Source organism: Nilaparvata lugens, chromosome X (genome assembly GCF_014356525.2).
Source record: "Nilaparvata lugens isolate BPH chromosome X, ASM1435652v1, whole genome shotgun sequence".
NCBI classification, from domain to species: domain Eukaryota; kingdom Metazoa; phylum Arthropoda; class Insecta; order Hemiptera; family Delphacidae; genus Nilaparvata; species Nilaparvata lugens.
Window position 1 is genome coordinate 29521888 of NC_052518.1, and position 22789 is coordinate 29544676.

Sequence of the window (22789 nt, forward strand, 5' to 3'; positions counted from 1 at the left end):
ATTAGTCTGTAGAGCTTCATCCGATTGGCTTGTCTTGTATAAACTCTTTATCATATGCAAACGATACTGTTAAACACAGAAGACCAAGTTCAATTTGCACTTTTCATGTCAAATAGGATTGGTATGGACTTTGACATGATGAAAAAAGAAAAATTCAAGCTCATAGCGTTTAAAGTCACCAGATAGATCCGAGATAGTGCTTGAGAACCAAATTTTGTAACAAATTAAATGCTTCAATTACTTGAGATGTCATACAGACAAGGAAAGGTTTAATCATTGCTATAGAAGTTTCATCAAACTTCTTGACAAAAACAGTATTTTGTGAAGTTTTTGTTTTAACGGAAGTTTCATTATCAATTTATCTAAATTTGAAACTCTTTGTTTTATTCTGATTCATAGTTTCAGATTGAAGATTTGATGTTGAAATTGAAGTGAACATAATATTTGGACGATTTGTGACAAAATCAGGAAATTGAAGAAGTTTTGGGCAATAGCCTGTTTTTTCTTTTCCAACTATTGTATTGTTCGCTCTATCTAATAAATAAATAAAGCTGGTGATTGATTCGTGTAGATTACAATATATATACTTACAATACATTTCTTGAATTTACAGAATATAGACTGAGAAAATATTTTTTGAAGTGCATATGATATGAAAAAAGCAGTTGTCAATAGCTGTAGCTAATATGCATTCCAGATAGATCCGAGATAGTGCTTGAGAACCAAATTTTGTAACAAATTAAATGCTTCAATTACTTGAGATGTCATACAGACAAGGAAAGGTTTAATCATTGCTATAGAAGTTTCATCAAACTTCTTGACAAAAACAGTATTTTGTTTTAACGGAAGTTTCATTATCAATTTATCTAAATTTGAAACTCTTTGTTTTATTCTGATTCATAGTTTCAGATTGAAGATTTGATGTTGAAATTGAAGTGAACATAATATTTGGACGATTTGTGACAAAATCAGGAAATTGAAGAAGTTTTGGGCAATAGCCTGTTTTTTCTTTTCCAACTATTGTATTGTTCGCTCTATCTAATAAATAAATAAAGCTGGTGATTGATTCGTGTAGATTACAATATATATACTTACAATACATTTCATGAATTTACAGAATATAGACTGAGAAAATATTTTTTGAAGTGCATATGAAAAAAGCAGTTGTCAATAGCTGTAGCTAATATGCATTCCAGATAGATCCGAGATAGTGCTTGAGAACCAAATTTTGTAACAAATTAAATGCTTCAATTACTTGAGATGTCATACAGACAAGGAAAGGTTTAATCATTGCTATAGAAGTTTCATCAAACTTCTTAACAAAAACAGTATTTTGTTTTAACGGAAGTTTCATTATCAATTTATCTAAATTTGAAACTCTTTGTTTTATTCTGATTCATAGTTTCAGATTGAAGATTTGATGTTGAAATTGAAGTGAACATAATATTTGGACGATTTGTGACAAAATCAGGAAATTGAAGAAGTTTTGGGCAATAGCCTGTTTTTTCTTTTCCAACTATTGTATTGTTCGCTCTATCTAATAAATAAATAAAGCTGGTGATTGATTCGTGTAGATTACAATATATATACTTACAATACATTTCTTGAATTTACAGAATATAGACTGAGAAAATATTTTTTGAAGTGCATATGAAAAAAGCAGTTGTCAATAGCTGTAGCTAATATTGTTATGCATTAACATGAATTTGGAAAGAATATTTGAAAACATGCTTGCAACTAACTCTAGAATGAGAAACTTGAAGAGTAATAGGGTTTTAGCACATCTACAAAAGAGTTTCTTATCTATACTAGTCTGGGATTGATTCACTTTAATCTGTCAGTATAAGTTGAATTGGGTTCTTATATCTTAGAGATTCATGATGCTGAAGCTGTCTGAAGTAAGATATGACTGAGAGAATAATTGGAGCATAACCTCCAAGGTTGTCTCTCACTACACATGCATATGAGAGAGTTTCTTGTTGTTTTTTACCAGTACATGGAATCTCAAAGTGAGTATTATTATTTCTTGCTTTCATATTACAGAATCAAACAGTGATTCAACAAGTTAATATGCAAGTAATAACTATTAACTGAATCAGTAATTTCCAACTCTTGTAATGTGAACAGATCTATTAGTATAATTTATCAAATAGTTTCATCAAATAACTAACCTTTGATTTGCTGTGTCCTCCTCCACCTCCTTCTCCTCCTCCTCCTCCTCCTCCTCCTCCTCCTCCTCCTCCTCCTCCTCCTCCTTATCCTCCACTCTAACTCTACTTCTCATGTTATCATGATGAAAAAAACTCAGTTTTAGATCTTCAGTTGAGTGGATTTTGGAGTATAGGCTGTGAGTAATATTTGTAATTACACAGAAAAGTTTTCTGTCTATTTGTTATGCATCATGTTTCTGTAATCTTTCAGATAATATACTTGCATATTCAAGGTTGCACAGATTGCACTGAGTCAACATAAATGTATAGTTTTCCTAAAAGGAAGAAGCAAAATCATTCAAGATTCGGTAATCCGCAGGTTTTGCATTGAAATTTTCCTATAGGTTATATGTCATTCAACTAATATTATTTGTTAGCTGAGTGAAAACGACAAGTGTAGAATAAATAACAGTTAAAAAGAAGGAGAGACTGGTGTTCTGTTTTTTCAGTATACACTGAATTCAAACGCATCAGCTTATAGAGTGACAAGTCAACTGAGTTTATCATCTTAGAGGTACAGTGCATGTGACAAGTTCTTTGGAGGAGTTATATCAAAAACTGAAAGCTACTAAAGTTTGAGATTCTGATAACCCAAAGTTCCTCTTCCATAATGTCATTCAACTAATATTATTTGTTAGCTGAGTGAAAACGACAAGTGTAGAATAAATAACAGTTAAAAACAAGGAGAGACTGGTGTTCTGTTTTTCAGTATACACTGAATTCAAACGCATCAGCTTATAGAGTGACAAGTCAACTGAGTTTATCATCTTAGAGGTACAGTGCATGTAACAAGTTTTTTGGAGGAGTTATATCAAAAACTGAAAGCTACTAAAGTTTGAGATTCTGATAACCCAAAGTTCCTCTTCCATAATGTCATTCAACTAATATTATTTGTTAGCTGAGTGAAAACGACAAGTGTAGGATAAATAACAGTTAAAAACAAGGAGAGAGTGGTGTTCTGTTTTTCAGTATACACTGAATTCAAACGCATCAGCTTATAGAGTGACAAGTCAACTGACTTTATCATCTTAGAGGTACAGTGCATGTGACAAGTTCTTTGGAGGAGTTATATCAAAAACTGAAAGCTACTAAAGTTTGAGATTCTGATAACCCAAAGTTCCTCTTCCATAATGTCATTCAACTAATATTATTTGTTAGCTGAGTGAAAACGACAAGTGTAGGATAAATAACAGTTAAAAACAAGGAGAGACTGGTGTTCTGTTTTTCAGTATACACTGAATTCAAACGCAGCAGCTTATAGAGTGACAAGTCAACTGAGTTTATCATCTTAGAGGTAAGCAATAACAGTGCATGTAACAAGTTTTATGGAGGAGTTATATCAAAAACTGAAAGCTACTAAAGTTTGAGATTCTGATAACCCAAAGTTCCTCTTCCATAATGTCATTCAACTAATATTATTGTTAGCTGAGTGAAAACGACAAGTGTAGATAAATAACAGTTAAAAACAAGGAGAGAGTGGTGTTCTGTTTTTCAGTATACACTGAATTCAAACGCATCAGCTTATAGAGTGACAAGTCAACTGAGTTTATCATCTTAGAGGTACAGTGCATGTAACAAGTTCTTTGGAGGAGTTATATCAAAAACTGAAAGCTACTAAAGTTTGAGATTCTGATAATTTTGTGTGCGTGCTCTAACACATAATGTAAGCGTGAGAGCAGTGGAATGTGGAATTAACCTCGTGAAAAACGCAGTAGACGTTGATATGGATTTGCAACAATGATTCTAACCCGTGTCAGCAACAAGCAAAGTATCGCATAGTTCAAATTCAATTTTAGAAAATAAAGTTGCTGTTTGTTTGTCAAAACTATATGCTTTTGTTTTCATGAGGTGTAAGTTCAAAGTGTTAGCAATGCTATTTTCTAAATAAGTCACTTGACTATTACATCAGTATCTCTTTCCTCATGCATGAATCTTTTTCACCCAGCTTGGTTCTAATTTTATAAATCTATTCTTCTCAAAGTCTTTCTTGAGAAACTATGAAATATCACACTTTCCTCCAAAATGAAGAAGTTATCCAACACTGTGAGTGAGAATATTGCACAACAGCTAAAGCCAATGAGATTATAGTGTTTTTTCACTCTAACTTTGTGGGTTAAGAGTAGTGAGATGAAAAAGCTATTCATACTTATCTGGAGTACTTAACTGTAATCTAATTCATGTTGAAAGTGTACATCTAACAAGACATAGAACTAACTCATAACTAACCAAATCTCTAGACATATTTATTGTTTAACAAAGGATGCTAACAATAAAAAATTCGTACCAAAAAGATTGCTTGAATCTTACTTTCATCATATTGTAATCTTAATTTTCCAGCATTGCGGTGTTATTACAGTATTCCATAAAAGGTTTTCCTTGCTTGTGACAGAAACACAATTGATAGAGAATCTATGTTCCTTATAGCATTTGACACAAATTATTCCTCTTGATAGACAAATCTCCCAAGTGTAAGGATTGTGATTACAAGTCACTCAAGTTTCTCTCTCTCAAATTTGTATTTTCAAATTCTGCTAGTTGCTGTTCCCCGATTGTCTCTGTGGCTTTCAAAAAACTAGTTCTAGCTAGATATGCATCTCACATGAAATTAGATAATCGCTTTGCTTCTCTCAACAATAGCCACTTGTGCTTTCACCAACTTAATCTGAATCACAACGTTCATTTGACTTGGAAGTAGTATCTTTTGACTTCGACAGTGTAAGGGATTGTGATCACAAGTCAAATACACTCAAGTTTCTCTCTCAAATTTGTATTTTCAAATTCTGCTAGTTGCTGTTCCCCGAATGTCTCTGTGGCTTTCAAAAAACTAGTTGTAGCTTATATGCATCTCTCAACAATAGCCACTTGTGCAACTTAATCTGAATCATGACGTTCATTTGACTTGGATACATCAAGGTTGTCTTACACTTATCTAAATACCTACTTGCATAATTACTCAAATATAACTATAATCAATAGCTTTCATTTTTCCTTTGATAGAAAAAAGTTCTATCTGAATCTACTTCCATAATATTACTACCAGTCTTAATTTGTTACTCAAATTTGTTACTTGCTTTTCATTTTTAACAATCGCCTTTTAGTACTTTCTCAAACTGTGTTATCTCTAATTCTGCCTTATCTCTAAATAAGTAGTCATTCACTGTCATATCAATAATATTATTCTTTTCTCCTCATGCTCACTCTCCATGAATGGAGAGTTTGATGTCCCTCTAGAATATTATGATTGATATGTGATTTTCAATCATTTGTATTTTCTCTACATTTAACAATATACGGATTTTATTTGAACTTTTACATTTCTCCTATTTGATTGAACATCTCTTGAGATGAAAATCTTTCTTGTTACTGCATCTCATGTGTATCAACAGAAGCGCTGATTTTTTGTTTCACTTCAATGTAATTATGCACTTTGCTCAAGTACTATCATTAAAATTTCATCTATATTGCTATCTGCAAATATGGGTATCTGCTTTCTACAATCATACTGCTGCTTTCACAACATCTTTACATCAGTGCAACTTCATCTAATTTTGCTTCAACTCTGATTTTGGTGATGCAGAACTATTGTGAAGCTTCTTATGACTGCTCCTTTAAAAACTTACCACAAATAATAACAGTAAGATCAAATTAAATCTCTTCCATTAGATGAAGTGAGAAGGAGAGTTGATAAGAATGGTTTCCAAGCCAATAGTGAGATTTCAGAATCACTTAAATCTGTCAGTATTACTTGACTTGTTTTAGATTCCCACTTGCCATTGCTGCAATGACAAGTGCATAGAGAGGAATAACGATTCAGTTAAATCTGTCAGTTAGATGCTTGCCTCAGATCTGTTATTTCCTTAAGAAAAAGCCTGTCACTTTCATTTCTCCATACAAATGATGTTGTGAGAAGAGAGAGAGTAGTGTTGCTGGCTGAATCACTTAAATCTGTCAGTATTACTTGACTTGTTTTAGATTCCCACTCGTCATTGCTGTAATGACAAGTCCATAGAGAGGAATAACGATTCAGTTAAATCTGTCAGTTAGATGCTTGCCTCAGATCTGTTATTTCCTTAAGAAAAAGCCTGTCACTTTCATTTCACCACGCAAATAGTGTTGTGAGAAGCAATTAGCAATTTGACTTGTACTCGAGTGTATTTCTTCTTCCTCTCATTCTTCTCTTTGGAAGCTATTGTACGTGATGGAATGTGATTATCGTTTCACTTAAATCTGACAGTTAGACACACTTCTCATTTTCTACTTCTTACTATTCTTCCCCGTTCTTCTTCCTCTTCTTCTATGTTCTCATACTTCTTCCTCTCTTTGGATGCTTGTTATTATATCGTTTCACTTAAATCTGACATTTAGACACACTTCTCCTTTCCACTACTTCTTCCTCTTCCTCTCTGTTCTCTCTATGATAGCATGATAAATTTTTTGAATGTGATTATTGTTTCACTTAAATCTGTGAGTTAGAGAAAGATGTCTTGGTTAAATCTGTCAGTTGGACAAAAATGTTTCAGTTGAAGCTCTCCTCCCAAACACGATTCACTTTAATCTGTCAACAGTAGAGCTATTGAATTTCTCATTCTCCTTCTTCTACTTCCAAACTCGATTCACTTTGGTTGAAAGAAAGCGAGTACTTCTTCTCTATTCTCACACTTCTTCCTATTCTTCTCCTTTCCTCTTTTTGAAAGTGACTATTTCTTCTCTGTTCTCTCTATGATAGCATGATAAATTTTTTGAATATGATTATTATTGTTTCACTTAAATCCGTCAGTTAGACAAAGATGACTTAGTTAAATCTGGGTGTAAGATGAAATGAATTTCTCATTCTCCTTCCAAACTCGATTCACTTTGGTTGAAATCACACAGTTAGAAGTAAGATGTTTCAGTTAAATCTGTCAGTAGGAGAGTCTTGGATTTCTCATTCTTCTTCTCCACAGTAAAAATCTCACAATTGGAAGTAAGATGTTTCAGTTAAATCTGTCAGTAAGATCTATTGTTTCACTTGTTGATAGTAACCTTTCTATCCCTCCAAACTCGATTCACTTTAATCTGTCAGCACTAGAGTCATTGAATTTCTCATTCTCCTTCCAAACTCGATTCACTTTAATCTGTCAGCAGGAGAGTCATTGGATTTTTCATTCTCCATTCTTCTACATCCAAAATAGATTCACTTTAATCTGTCAGCACTAGAGTCATTGAATTTCTCATTCTCCATATTCTACTTCCAAGGACATTTCACTTAAATCTGTCAGTAATAGACTAATTGAAATAGACCGTGACTATCTATAGATTAAATGGAGCATAACTAGAGTCTTCTTCCTCTCCTTCTTCTTCTTCTTCCTTCTTCTTCTTCCACCTAGAGAAAGTGTGAGAGAGAATCATCATTATCATCTTCTTCTTCCTCTTCTTCTTCTTCTTCTTCCTTCTTCTTCTTCTTCCTCTTCTTCTTCTTCTTCCTCTTCTTCTTCTTCTCCTTCTTCTAGCTATCAGATTGGGTAGATGAGACTGGAAGCAATCATACAATGGGTCGATTGAATAAACAATAGAATCTAGTGATTCGGAACTGAAAGTTGAATAATCAAGTGTTAATTTTCTAGGCATTAGCTGAAATGGTAGATCTGTCAGGTGATAATATTAAACAGATTCGAATATATTAGACTCGAATCCTGATATTAACAATTGCTAGCTTTTATTCAATCCTTTTATCCAATTCAGGTCTCGTTTCATAAAAATCACAAGTTACTTATTCACCTACGTATTATATCGGAGCGGGAAACTAGCCGTATGTAGCCTAAAGCTGGGTTTACACGCTCAAACCATTTGCGCAAACTGGCTTGCGCAAGCCAAATTTGCGCAAACGAGCGAAATAAAATTCTTCTGTTCACACGCTCAGTTCAGTTTGTGCAATTTGGCTTGTGAATTTCACTGATACTAACCTAAAAACCAGCTAAACTGCTATCAGTAGCAGTTATCTATGGAAGCAGTAGCTATCCAAATCAGTTTTGATCTATATCAGATTGTTATCCAGATCACTTATAGTATCCATAAATCACTCCACAGTCTCCCTGTCAGCTTCTTGGTCAACTGATCGCATTTTTTCTATTAGGGCATCATAAGCATGTGATTTAGCCTAGCGATCACTTAAATCTTTGGACTAAATTTGCCATAGACAAGGTAAAGATTTATAAACTTCTATTAAATCACTCAGGAAATCTTTTTAATTTGCCATATTCATTCATTATTATGATATACTAATATTGGAGACACTATTAATTATGAAACACTTGAGAACTAAACACTAATATATTTAGCATGAAAACTTGAATAGGTAATAATTAATAAAAATTACGAGACAGACAAACTAGAGGTTCAGTTGTGGTTAGGATTCGCGTGCGCATGCGCGAAAACGTACTCTTGCGTGCCAGTTTGCGCAAATAGCTTGAGCAGTGTTTAAACGTTAATTCCAATACTCCAACCGCAAGCCGATTTTCTATCAAAACAGAATTAGAAACAGCCAGATTTTTTGGCTTGCGCAAGCTTCAAGCCACCGTTCACACGCACAAATTCAGCTTGCGCAAGCCAGTTTGCACAAATGGCTTGAGCGTCTAAACCCGGCTTAATAGCCGCACAAAGAAATGGGACCTTCTGACATAGTTTCAAATACAATCTCGTGGAGGGGCTACTATATCATAATAATGAACTTACATTTGAAGAACATAATGTAATCTATGTAATGTAATGTGATCTATTCGTCATCATCCATTATCTTATGACTCCCTAATAAAAAATCATTTTTACATGGAAAAGTCAGCATATGAAAAGCATATGTTTTTTTGAAATTTTAATCTTTTAAGAATTGTGAACTCTTGTCAGTTTTCACTATGATAAACGGATATTAAAAAAATAACCTAATATTATGAAAAATAACAGGTGGCCGTCACTAATAATTTAAAAATATCGCTTGTAACAGGAAGACTAGTTACATACACATCGATTTTTAGATGTACGATTTTTTGCCGTCCTTATAAATTCTATCAGATTAAACTGATGATGTTTTTCGGGTTGAATATGATAAAACTCATAAGGACGGCATAAAATCGTACGTCCAAAAATCGATATGTGTGTAACTGACTGAAGAGATTTTGTCATTACAATATGAAAAGACACGTGAATTTTTCTGTAAAAACAGAAAAAGTTTCAAGTTTGTTTTAATTTACCAGTTGATAATATGTAACTTGTGACTTTTATGAAACGGACCCCTAATAAAATGTCAATTGGTTTGAAATATAGTTAATTCTGGTGAATGGTAACTGAAATAGTGTTTACAATTTATGTTGAACATACAGTATTGCATGTGTGTAAATAAAATACACACTTACTGTGGCCTAGCTCAGTACTTACTATCATGAAATCCTACTGAATGTCCACTAAGAAAACCTATGCTCTTGAAACCAATGTTATTTTAATCTGAAATTTTTCTCGAGAGTAATATTCATTGAAAATTGTAGGCTAAACGACTTTACTCATCAAACCAAGAATTGAGATTCTAGTGAGAGAATCACATTGATTTTTATGTTACCATTCAGTATTACGAGGAAATGCCGGGCCACACTTATCATGAGCGTTCGGATGGGCGATATTTGTATTGGGTGCTGGGACTAACGGACACGTGTGGCATGCACTATTCTAGGCCGTTGTCAAATGCGACTAGATCGGAACGCTGCATACTGTTTTGTTCGCTTTTCATTACAATATGATTGAGTTATAAATGAACTTGTTACTTGGAAAAGTATAACATTTTTGAAACCTAAATGTTCAAATAAATGTATTATTTAAAATATATAGAAAGTGTCGAAACCTACTCCAGTAGTTAAGGCTTGCCTCAGGTAGGTGGAGAAGATTAATTTCCTTATGATTTACACATGCAATATCAACATCCCTTCTACTGTCATTTATACATGATTAGTAATTCGTATGGAAATATTGAAAGTGGTTAGGTTAAGTTAAGTTATTGTAAGTGGTTAGTGGTTAAGTTATTGAAAGTGGCGCCGGGGACGCACGACAATGCCAAACCAATGGCTACCCCTATATGGCTGGGCTCTCAACTCAGGGATCCCTGCCAAGGTGAGCTTAGCTAGCCAAGCTAATATCTATGTGTAAAAGCATTCTGCCATCCATTGTAGAAAAATTATCATTTGTGTACATTTCTGTGATTTTGTGTTGCATTCGTATTAGTTTTTAGGAAAGATTTAATTTATTCATTTTAAACAATAATGGTTGGTGGATATTGAATTAATTTTGTATCTGTTGATAAATATGTTAATCGGCAGGACTTAATAATTCTGATTTAGTGATGACCACATATTGCAAGGAAGGGTAGATTAGTAGGAAAATCCACAAAGCAAATATATTTCTTATTAGGAGCCCACAATTTCTCTGACAAACTTTGGTCACAGAATTACAATTATTATAGGAGTTTTCTCTGCTTTGGTATAGAGTATGTTCCTATACTTAGTTGCAGATAAGCCCAGTATCTCTGAGTAGATAAATTTACATTATATGGTATACAGTGAATATACATAAATTTGAAATTTAAAAATTTCAGGATAAACAGTTGATGCTATAAACCATTACGTATGCTAAAAAACCAATAGACATTATTTTACAATAAATATCTTATTTGAAAACACCATAGTTTCTATGAGTACACAATTGCAAACTTTATTATTAGATACAACATGTAATATTTGGAAGTAGATAGAGTAAGGTGAAACAGCAAACGGGACACGTGTTCAATGATTGAGGTTTAGTAAGAAAATTAGAAAGTTTATATTTCGATGAACGTCAACAACAACCATTGATAATTCATTAGTTTTACTTGTACTGTAAAAGCATCATCAAAATATTCACAGAATCAGTTAAAACAAGTGTTTATCTATTTATTTACAATCTATAGAAGTAATAGACATAAAAATAGTATGAAGCTGTAGTAACACATAATAGTAGTACGTAATTTCGTGATAATGATGTTTTGTTTGTAAAAACTGTTTCTGTTTGTAAAATATTGATTATTGCTTATTTTGTTTATTTAACATGATTTATTTTTGAAGAGAATAAAATTTGATCGTGTGAATGACTTCTATTTAATCGATCTATATTAATAGAGATGTAAAAACATAGTAATATAGAAGGGTGTATATCTGTAATATAGGGTGTTATCTAGGTGTAATATAGGGTGTTATCTGTAATATAGAAGAGTGTTATTTTGTTGAGCAGCAGAGTGTGGGATGCTGATTGAGAATGGAAATACCACCCCTGATGTGGCTACAAGTAGATCCTCAAGCTAATACGGTAGAGTGTTTGCATCGGTTCTCACATAACATGTTAGAGTTCAGTGATGATCAGTTACAGGTTTCGAATGATCAGTTACATCATTCGAGAATTTTAATAAATAAGTTGTGTACTTATAAGTTAGAAGTTGAATTCTAATTTATTAATGATACATTATAATATAGTGTAAAATTAACCTTTTAGAAGTAGTATCTTTAAATTGTTAGTTATAGGTATCTCATAGGATGTTTTGTATTTTGTTTATTTTATGTAAACAATAAAACTTGAAACTTGAGTGTATCAATACAGTCTTCGGAAAAACTTCTCTTTGAACTGATGGTTTTATTACAGTGCTACAATTGATTTTCTAATTCAATAATTATCTGTATAGAAAGTACTTGGACTTAACGATGAACATTGGACATATTAAAGCCATTTTTACTTGATAATAATATTTAATGATATTCATAAGGAAATAACTACATGGGTGAGTAATGCAATATAAAGTTTAAATAACTTGCTATAGTGTCATAAGTATTTATTATAATAATCTATTCCGAATAAATATTGACATGTTTTTAAAAACATGAAACTGTTTTTACGAGGCTACTGGCTTAATGGCTTAATGATGATGTTGAGAGCAAACTTGAGTAAAAACGAAGTTGTTGCATAAAAATCAAGTACTATAATGGAATTCATGTTATAAATTCAGCACCTGATTATAATTGGTTTTTTATCCTTGTCTGTCATTAGACAAAGCTGATAGCTCTATTCTTTTTCAACTTCGCACCTTTGCCAAATTGTTTGTTGGATATGAAGAAATACCAAATGAACAACCAAAATTTAAATCAATTATTATGTAAAATGTATTATATATATTTGAATGTAATATATTTTAGATAGAGTTGATCATTGACATTGTTAACAAGAATCAACAATTAATATTACATTGTGATATACTGGAATAACTTGAATAACAACTATCTATTATTTATAGAAGGCGGTGGAAACACAGAATTAGCGGTAGTTCTTATCATTTCCACTGATTTAAAAACGTGAATCTCACTATAGAATCGTTCTGAATGATGGATGTTATTTATCCATCTTGGTAAGTTAATCGTTGATAAATGCTTCTGGAAGAGCTGGAGACTATTGTACTGTAGATGGACACGTGAAAGTGTTTTTCATTTTATAAATATATAACAATTGTTCTGATACTGATAAGAGTTTTGTCTATCATGAATTTACTTTCGGTCGGTCTACCTGAGCGGAAATTTCAAATAGATTGGATTATTGGTTTATGTGGGTCATGATCATTGGATCAATGTGGCATTAAGAATTTGTTATTAATGTATATTGCAATATATACTGACATTATAGACTTATTCATATCAAGTAACCATATAGCTTGTAGCCGAGTCCCTTTGAGAAACATTGCCTGATCCACTCTGTATACGCTATCCGCACAATATCAACTTATCAATTGTTCGTGGTTGAGGAATAATCGAAAGAATGAAGGAAAAACGTCTGCCTACTACACATCATGATGATGTACAGTTTTTGGAAGTTGAAAAGACAGACCATGACAATCAGCTGACGAGAAATGTACGTAAATATTTATTGAAAATCATTTATAGTACCAATGTCAATATTATTTTGAAGACCAATTACAATTACAAGATAACTGTGGCGTACCAAACTGGGTTTCCAGGTTACACTAACCCCGTCTCCTGAGGGTTGGGGAAGCTTTGAGACGAAATCGTACTCAAGAATTTGTTGAAAACCAGAATATACCCACACTATCTCTGCTTGTCGTATGAGGCGACTAATAAAAAACCCAAGAGACCAGAGATGGGTGAAACTCCAGGCACAATGTGGGTCAAGAGGCTGAGTCGACGGTGGCCAATCGCCAGGCGCCCTAGAGGCAATTTGGTGATCCCTCCCTCAGCGGAAGGACCTACAAAAAAAAGGCCAGGAGTGGAACTCACATGGGACACGAGTTTGCAGGTGGAAGTTTCTTGGTAGAAGTAAGGCTTTCGACCCTGCAAAAAAAGAATAAACCCAAGAGACCAGAGATGGGTGAAACTTCAAGCACAAATGTGGGTCAAGAGGCAGAGTCGAGGGTGGCCAGGTGCCCAAGAGGCAATTTGGCGACCCCTCCCTCAGTGGAAGGACCTAAAAAGAAGGCCAGGAGTGGAACTCATGATTGGTCACGAGGACCAATCAGTCTGCCAAGAGATGCCAAGCATATCACACTGAATTTCGAGAGACTAGGGGCAAGAAGAAGGGCTCTCTATTAGGCTACAAGGAACCAGGTGATGAATGGGATGTTAGTATAGGGAAAAACTCCTGGATCTTCTAAAGGACTCAGGTATTGGTTTGCCCAACTAACATCCTTGGGAAGACAATAAGCTACGGTTAACATGTGGGGTTCTATGAACCTTTGTATCCTTGAATCAATCCCTTCATAACATACATACACTACCCCCATGAGCTCGAAAAAGAAGCAAAAAATCCATGATAACCCCCCCTCTCATCAAATTCTACTAGGTGAAGTCTTTAGGGGACCCAAATATGTACTGCATGATAATAAGGAGAAAATAATTCTCGTTCAATGAAATAACCATCGCTTGATTTTTAATATTGCCTTATTCCTTCACATCTCAATGATGTCTATTTTGTAATTATTCATTTCCTCCTAGCCTAAGACTAATATTCTGAGGAAACTCAATGCAAGAAATTGACAAAGTGATAAGTGGGCTACACGATGTAGTCCCTACGGTCTGTTAGCTTTTTAAATTGATGTTTATTTTATAACTTGATTATTGATTTGTAATAAAGGGTAAAACCGATCTGGATGGGGGCATGGAACGGTCAAGAGAGAAAAATAACCCTCCTTCAACGCTGGTTTAATGGGAAACATTAACTGTCAACCCATGTCAATGCTCAACCAATATCAAACAATAGATCTCTTAATGCCCCCATCCAGATAGGTTTAGCAGCATAAAATATATTTTCAAAACCTACTCCAAAAGCCACCACTTTGGTCTGCAACTTACAACTCGACATAATATGTATCGTTTAAAAATATCAATTAGCACAAGGAAATTAGTTCTTTGATAATTAGAATAGACTAAAAATTGTGTTTTTTCTAATTTAATGAGAATGACTTGGAAATTCTGTTTTGAAACAATATGTACATCTCTGATAACCTGATACGAGTTATAAAATCGTTATACAAAAATCATTTATTGCGTGAAACACTCCATTCAATTGCAGGGTTTTCGGTTTCTACCACACGACGAACATAATATACTTTGATTATGGCAATTCGATTGTACATCAATAAAAACTGGTATATGCCTTCACGGTTTAGATCTTTGTCACATCTTGATAAGCTCTGCACGAACTCCATGTTACACCAAAAGCTACAGAGTACAGACTGTCTAATACTTTGATGGACCTAAATTATAACTGATGGACCTGTACAGAACACGGAAATGGGAATCCCGCAGTGAAAGTCTACGTGTGGAATAACGTCACTAAACTTAACAGGATGGGGGCATACGCTTCATTGCACAAGGATCGAAAATGTGCTAAATCTACCTGCCAAAGGGTCTCGCAGTTGTATTGTTCTAGCTTGACCGTCCCATGCCCCCATTGAGATAGGTTTTACCCGTAATAAATATTTTCTATGTACTTGATGATGTCCGTGTAATTATCAAAATACTCTTGACAATAAAGAATGATTGAGTGATATGGTCAAGCTGCAGACCATATTTCAAACAATTGAATATTCTCCCACTTCCTAGATTGTAATTTTTTTACAATCTAGATTGTAAAACAATATGCGTCATAGATTGAAAGAACGATAAATTCAAAACCTTTTCACAATATTATGAAACTAGTCTTGGGAAAAGTTATTGGAACATTGGCACCAAACCACTTTACATGAGAGAGGAGTGAAGAGCTCGAACAGAAACTTCTTACTAAGTTATCTAGGGTGGCTTATCGTAATTATTTAGCAGTAAAAACAAATCTCATGCGTGAACTTTACAATGCAGCATGTTCTGTTTAATTATGTTACTTTTTAACATGAGATAAATACGATCAGCAGCATATTTTTAGTAATATACCTGTTGTGATGTTGAAAATAATGAAAACCAATACAAACATGGATAATATTGGGATTCAAATTTGAATAAATTAGAACATTTAATATAACAAATCTAATTCAATTAAAAATTGAAAAGTTCTGATCATATGAAAGTTATTGTTTTTTTTCTGTGGAAATGCCCACATCAGATCTTTGAATTGAGTGTGGGTAATGGGAGGGAAAATGAGAAATACAGTTTTAGGGGGAAGGTGGGTTCCCGAACCCATTTGATAATGTGCTCTACAAAGTATTGGAATTGGTGCAGAATGGAAGTAGAAAAACATGTTTATGTAGCCATAAAGTATAGTTTTAGGCCAAATTCTAGACCAAGTATAGTTAGGTCTTTAGGCCAAGTATAGTTTTAGGCCTATCTGTGGCCATTTTCATGGGAATGTGATAGAGGTGCCCTAATATAAATATGCCTTGACAGAAAACCAACACCAAGGATAGTATATAGATAGAATTAGATAATAAATAGTATAGTAAGTATACCAAGGTAGTATTTATACTATTTACTACCTTAGGTCGACACACCGAGCATACAATATTTATTTCACACAAGTGTTTTTGGTCATCAGCTAGTCCTGCTCCACGGATCTCTCTGATGTGGAAACTCGAACATATTGATCAAAAGAAATTGAAATACTTGAAAACAATTTGAAATGATTGAGGAACCCGTTCAAAAGATTGTTCCAATGTTTCCTGTAACATTTCTTAATAGATGAGAAACAGCTTTTTTCACATAAGCATGAGTAAAATTGGTTCATGAAAATGGTAATGATACTGATGCTAGTGGATGACAATATATTGCAATAAACATTGAAATTGCACAAGATTAATATTAAAGTGGGTCAGTCGGTGTGGTGTAGCTCATTGCAATAAATAGTATAGTAATAGTATAGCTTGAAGAATAGGACTATCTATTCATAGACCTCCAAAAGATTCTACTCAATTCATTGAAATCATGGAGGAATGAAGTGTTTGCAGAGTCTGGCAAGAAGAAGTCTGACAGAGAAGTTGAAGGAATGTGGAATTATAAGTAGAAAGGCGATGGAATGAGATGAAACAGGAACGAAAAACATCTGCAAAGAAACACAAATATGAAGAGGTCTGCAATATTCCCAATTCGAAATTGGATTTTTGCTTGTTGGGAATGAAAGAGTGGTGCAAGAAGTAGGTACTCTATTCTATATTATCTTGTCTGTGGAAGCAGTTTCATTGAAAATAAAGGTAAGCTAAGATTGAACTTTTACAAGTGCAGCGAAGAATAATGACGAGACGAGTTCAAAAATTGAGAAAGATAAGTAGACCTGGATTTTTTTGTAATTTCATGTAAGAAAATGCAAGAAAAGACCCAATTTGATGTATGTAAGCTGTGTAAACAATCCAACAGACGTTTTCATAATATTTACCCCGACACCTGCACGTTACATTGCGATCAAATTTTAGATCACCAGCTTAGGGAAGGCAAAGAAGATTGAGCTACAGAGGTGCTTGAAATGAGATGGCTCTGTTAATTGACTTTTCGCTTACTTCAATAAAAACAAGGAAAGATGGCATTGAGAGATGTAAAGGTTTTGAGGTTCTCAAAAATGTATTTCTTTTGAATGCTATAAGGGAGGATAGATAACGATCATTTTTCACCACGCAGAAATACAGTATATGCTAGAGGGAAATGATTAAAGAGTAGAATTTTCTGAGCAACTACGGTAATTGCTTTCTGATATGGTATGGATAAGACCCTCATTAAAATCTTGAACTTAGTTAATTATTGCGATCAGAATGTTTATGTCTTGTAATTGATCCTCAAAATCGCAATTGGCTCAAGAGAATCAGTTGCTCATTACAAATTTACCAAGAACATCGACTAACAAGAGAATCTTGGTTGTAGACCCAGTACTTAGAGGTGTTTAATTGAATACATGCAACTGCATAGAAGAGCTTACTGATTATTAGTAGAGTATTATCCTAATACTGTACTACTGTCTGCTACTAAGGGAACATAGAAATAGAAGGATTCTGCGCAATCCAAGTTTCCTACAAAGAGGTAAAGGATAAACCTAAATAGTTGTATAATGATCTTGCTGGCTGGATTGTAGGATATTGTTGAGGGAATGATTGTTGGAATATTGTACTGGAGCAAAGCGGGAGAAATGCATTGCCCATTCCAAGAGTCCCATTCAACAAATATAATGTAGGTAGTCATAGGAGGGCCCCCCAGTGTGGTAGGGGTAGTACAATTGTACCCACAGTAATCCCTGCTTGTTCGTAAGAGGCGACTAAAAGGGAACTCCCCTTTCCAAGCCCTTCTTCCTATGGCCTTCTTCTTCTTCTTCTATATGCTTGGATCTTTTATTTCTAGAATGGCATCTTCCATTGAATTAGCTTTGTGCCATTCTTTTGCAGTGTGCGGCTACAGGGATGATGGGGGCACCTTGCTTCAGTAAGGTGTCAATCTGTCATCCTGTCGGTCGCGCACTGCTCTCTTTCCCTATCCTGTCCTCCCCACCTTGGGAAAATTCTTCTTTTTTATTTTATTTTTTCCTTATGATGCTGCCTTGTAGTTTGGTATTGGTTTACCAAAGGCTAGGGAAGGAAACCCGAAAAAAACTACCTGGTCCTCCTGGTTGGGGGTTGGGCGATGGGCGATCCCTGTAAAAACTCAATTGTTTAGAAACAATTAAATGAGCTTCGGATTGGTAACCGGAATAAAAGAAAACATACAGGAAAAGAAGTGACTTGAATTTTGGATTTGGAACTTGGAATGTTAGATTATTGTATAGGGGGGGTGCCTTGAAGGAAGTCTTTCAAATAATGGAGAGACATAAAATGGTATTTTTGGCTGTGCAGGAATTAAGATGGACTGGAAGTGGCGTGTCAGACAGTAGAGAGGGGACAATTCTCTACAGTGGAAAGATGGATGGCAGACATGAGTTGGGAGTTGGTTTCATTGTTCAGAAAAAGTTTATGCATAACATACTGGATTTCAAAGCAGTGGATGAGCGTATATGTACCTTGCGAATCAAAACAAAATTCTTCAATATGCCCATTATAAACGTACATGAAGAAACTGAAGATAAGGAGGATGAAGTAAAGGAACAGTTCTGCTGTAAAGTGGAAAGCATTTATGACAGCTTGCCCTCGAATGACATAAAAATGGTTATTGGGGATATGAATGCAAAAGTGGGTAGAGAAGATAACTGGAGAGATATTATTGGCTCAAATATTCTTCATGAAGTCAGTAACAACAACGGGAGAAGAGTTATTGAATTTTCAGCATCCAGAAACATGATTGTCGCATCAACACAACATCCCAGGAAAAATATACATTAACAAACATGGATGTCTCCAGATGGCAGAGCCTTCAATCAGATTGACCTTCATCATCAGTAAAAGGGGAATGTCCAGTGTCATGAATGTCCGAAGTTAAAGAGGGGCAAACTGTGACTCTGACCATCATCTAGTATAGGTGTGAAGTTTCGATGCCATATTGAAGTTAATAAAGAGAGATATCAAGAGCGACCAAAGTTTGATATAAACAAACTGCATGTGGCCGAGAAGAGAGAAGAATATGAAGAAGCACTGAATAGAAAAATGGAAGAGATGGATGGGTCTATTGAAGATATGATGATAGAAGAGCAATTACAAATCCTGACCGAAGCGGTAACTACCTCAGCAGAAGCAGTATTTGGCCTGGAAAGGCGAAAAATAAGAGAAGTTTGGTTTGATGAGGACTGCAGAAAAGCAATTGAAGAAAAAATAGGAATGGGAATAATTTATCTGCAAAGGCCCACTAGAGCAAAGAGGGAACTGTACGAAACGTCAAGAAAGGTATCTAACAAGACGATTAGAAGAAAAAAGAGAGAGTACCAAAATAAAATTGTAGAAAGAATTGAAAAGAATTTCTTGGACAATGAGACACATCACGCATATAAAGATGTCAATGTTTTTAAAAAAGGAAATCAACCCCATACAGTGTTGTGCAGAAACAAAGAAGTAGAAGTGATTGGAGATAGGGAAGCGATCAAAGAGATACGGAGAACCCATTTTAGTGGATTGCTGAATCAGGCTGCTCCCCGAATAGTGAAAAATGGAGATCCTAGGTTGGAACAGGATCAGGAAAATGTAGACGGTGTTGAACCTCCAACTCTGGAGGAAATTATTGAGGCCACTAAGCTGCTAAGAAAAATAAAGCTCCAGGAACAGATGGAGTTCCAGGTGAACTATGGAAGCATGGAGGCATGCAAATATACAGACGGCTTCACAAGCATATTGAGCAGGTATGGTGTGAAGAACAGCTCCCAGTTGAATGGAAGAAAAGTATTATTTGTCCCATTTACAAAAAGGGAGGCAAACTAGACTGCCGAAACTATAGAGGTATTACAACACAACATAATAAACACAACACAACATATAAACACAACATGTTAAACACAACATATAAAATATTCACCACAGCATTAAAAGCACGATTAGGGGTGTATATGGAAAACATGATAGGAGAATACCAAGCAGGATTTAGGCCAGGTACATCAACTACTGATCAGTTATTCACCCTCCGACAGATTACAGAAAAATGCTGGGAAAACAATATAGATATATTCACAATGTTTGTCGACTTCAGGCAGGCCTATGACAGCATCACAAGAGACAGGCTGTATACAATCATGTTAGACTTCAACATACCATCAAAGCTGGTGAGGCTAGTCAGAGCCACAATGGAGAATACGGTTTGCCAGGTCAGAGTGGCTGGAGAGCTGACAGAATATTTCGAAACAGAGCATGGCATAAAGCAAGGAGATGGAATTGCACCAATGCTCTTCAACTTGGCACTAGAGCATGCAATAAGGAGGACTTCAGTGGATAGGTGTGGAACACTGATGATGAAGTCAGTCCAATTACTAGTCTATGCAGATGATATTGGCATACTTGGTAGATCTATGATGGCTATGAAGAATGTAGCAATGGAGTTGGAGGAGGGTGCATCAGATGTTGGGCTGGAGATAAACACTGAAAAATCAAAAGTATTGTTCCAGAGTAGACCGCATTGAAATAGACTCGGACAACGTATGGAATGTGGAGGGCTCTATGAAGTAGTTGACAATTTCACTTACCTAGGGAGTTGCATAACAGATACTAATGAGGAACTCAAAGAAGTTCAAAAACGTATCACTGCAGCCAACCGCACATTTTCCTCCCTTATATGCATATTCAAAGCTAGGAATGTACACCGTGAATGCAAGATAAAACTATATAAAAGCATTATAAGGACAGTGGTGTGTTACGGAAGTGAGACATGGACAATGACAGCCAGAACAGCAGACCTGTTGAATGTATTTGAGAGAAAGATGCTGCAAAGAATATATGGACCGGTGTGTGAGGCAGGACAGTGGCGTATCCGTACTAATGCAGAGTTAGCAACACTCTACAGAGAACCCCCACTATCGGCCCACATAAGATTGATGCGGCTCCGATGGGCAGGACATTTGCAACGGATGCCAGATATACGTGTGCCAAGGAAGGTATTCGTGGGACAGCCTGGAGGAAGGAGACCTGTTGGAAGACCAAAAGAGCGATGGGAGGATAGAGTGGCAAAGGACGCTAGGGAAATGCTACGTGTGAGGAGATGGGAAGGTGCAGCAATGGATAGAGATGGCTGGAGGCGAAGTTTAATTGAGGCCAAAGCCCGATTTGGGCTGTAGCAGTACCACGTCCGGGATGACTGGACGATCTGTGGGTGGTTCCACTGCAACGCAGGCTTAACTCCTCTGTGATACTTGCCTACCGAATTGACAGTGCTGTTGAATTGTAGCTCGCGCGTCAAACCTCACGGGATACGTGAAAAGCAGGTGCCCATTTGGAAGTGTGACAACGCAGCTGAAAGCTTGTCCCAATCTTATGCAATAAACCTACACCAGTTTCAAGATATTAACTATCGTTCGATTTGACCTATAAACCAAAACCCATATAATGGAAATATATGAGCAATGGAGAATATATTATGATTTAATTTTGTATCTCCAATTTAGATTTTCGTTAATCGACCATTTTTTTAAAATCGAAGTAGTATTCCTGTGCACACTGAGTTCTATGCATGTCTAGTGAGTAATGCTATGGATTTAGAAGACAGTGTCCTCTGGCAGGAGAATATACCTTCTGAATTCTGCTGTATTCTCCACCTCCCTAGATTGGTCTACAGAGCCTATATAAATGGCACGTGTTGCAGTTGGCAAGTTAGTTGAAAAACTTCAGTGGAGTGTTCGCTTCTTCTCATCGTGACAGACTAGTGATAAAGTGATAATATTCGTGACAGACTAGTGATAAAGTGATAATAATCGTGACAGACTAGTGATAAAGTGATAATAATCGTGACAGACTAGTGATAAAGTGATAATAGACTTTTGAAGTTGTTCTAACAGTTATTATTCTTGGTGTCAGTTATTATTATACAGTTCTTATACTAGTAGCGTAAGCTTGTGATAATTCTATGTAATTTATTAGGTAGTGGTCAGTTTATAGTTGTTTCTAGTTTACCTCCGTGTGTTATAGTGTTGTAAGTAATAAATCTAATCAGTATAAATCGCCTCAAGTGTTTTATTAGTGTAGAAGCCCGTAACAGTACTTTACTATCGTGAGCTGTTCCCGTTCAACGAACCTTCCAATATTTCATGGAAAAGAAGTTGAATATTTTAGAAGCTTCAACATAAAGTTTGTGAGGATTTAAAAAATCTGTAAAGGAATATCAAGAGGTTTGGTTTTTGAAAGGTTGAATTAATTCTAGATAATTCAATAGGCCTGATACTAAAAGGTAAGTTTTCTTTTGTAAGGCTGACGAACGAGAAAGAATACCTATGGTTCTTATGTCAGAATGAAAATCTAACTAACATATGAATAAACTTTATTCTTTCTTGGTCTTCGGTCACGGTCAGAGAGTATAGAATGGTCAGAGAGTATAGGGCGAAGCCACATGAGGCGTTTTCCAGACATGTCAGCAGGACATGAAGCTCTCCGATTGGCTGAATATCAGCTCATTCCCGAACACTAACCCAATCAGCCAATCGGAGATCTTCCTGCCCTGCCGATTCGT

The 22789-nt window shown here is 35.2% G+C and overlaps 1 protein-coding gene across 7 annotated transcripts in view; it reads right to left on the minus strand.

Moving 5' to 3' along the window:
- Positions 1-22789, minus strand: part of LOC111044471 (calcium/calmodulin-dependent protein kinase type 1) — a 393028-nt gene that overhangs the window by 157809 nt on the left and 212430 nt on the right. The window lies entirely within an intron of this gene.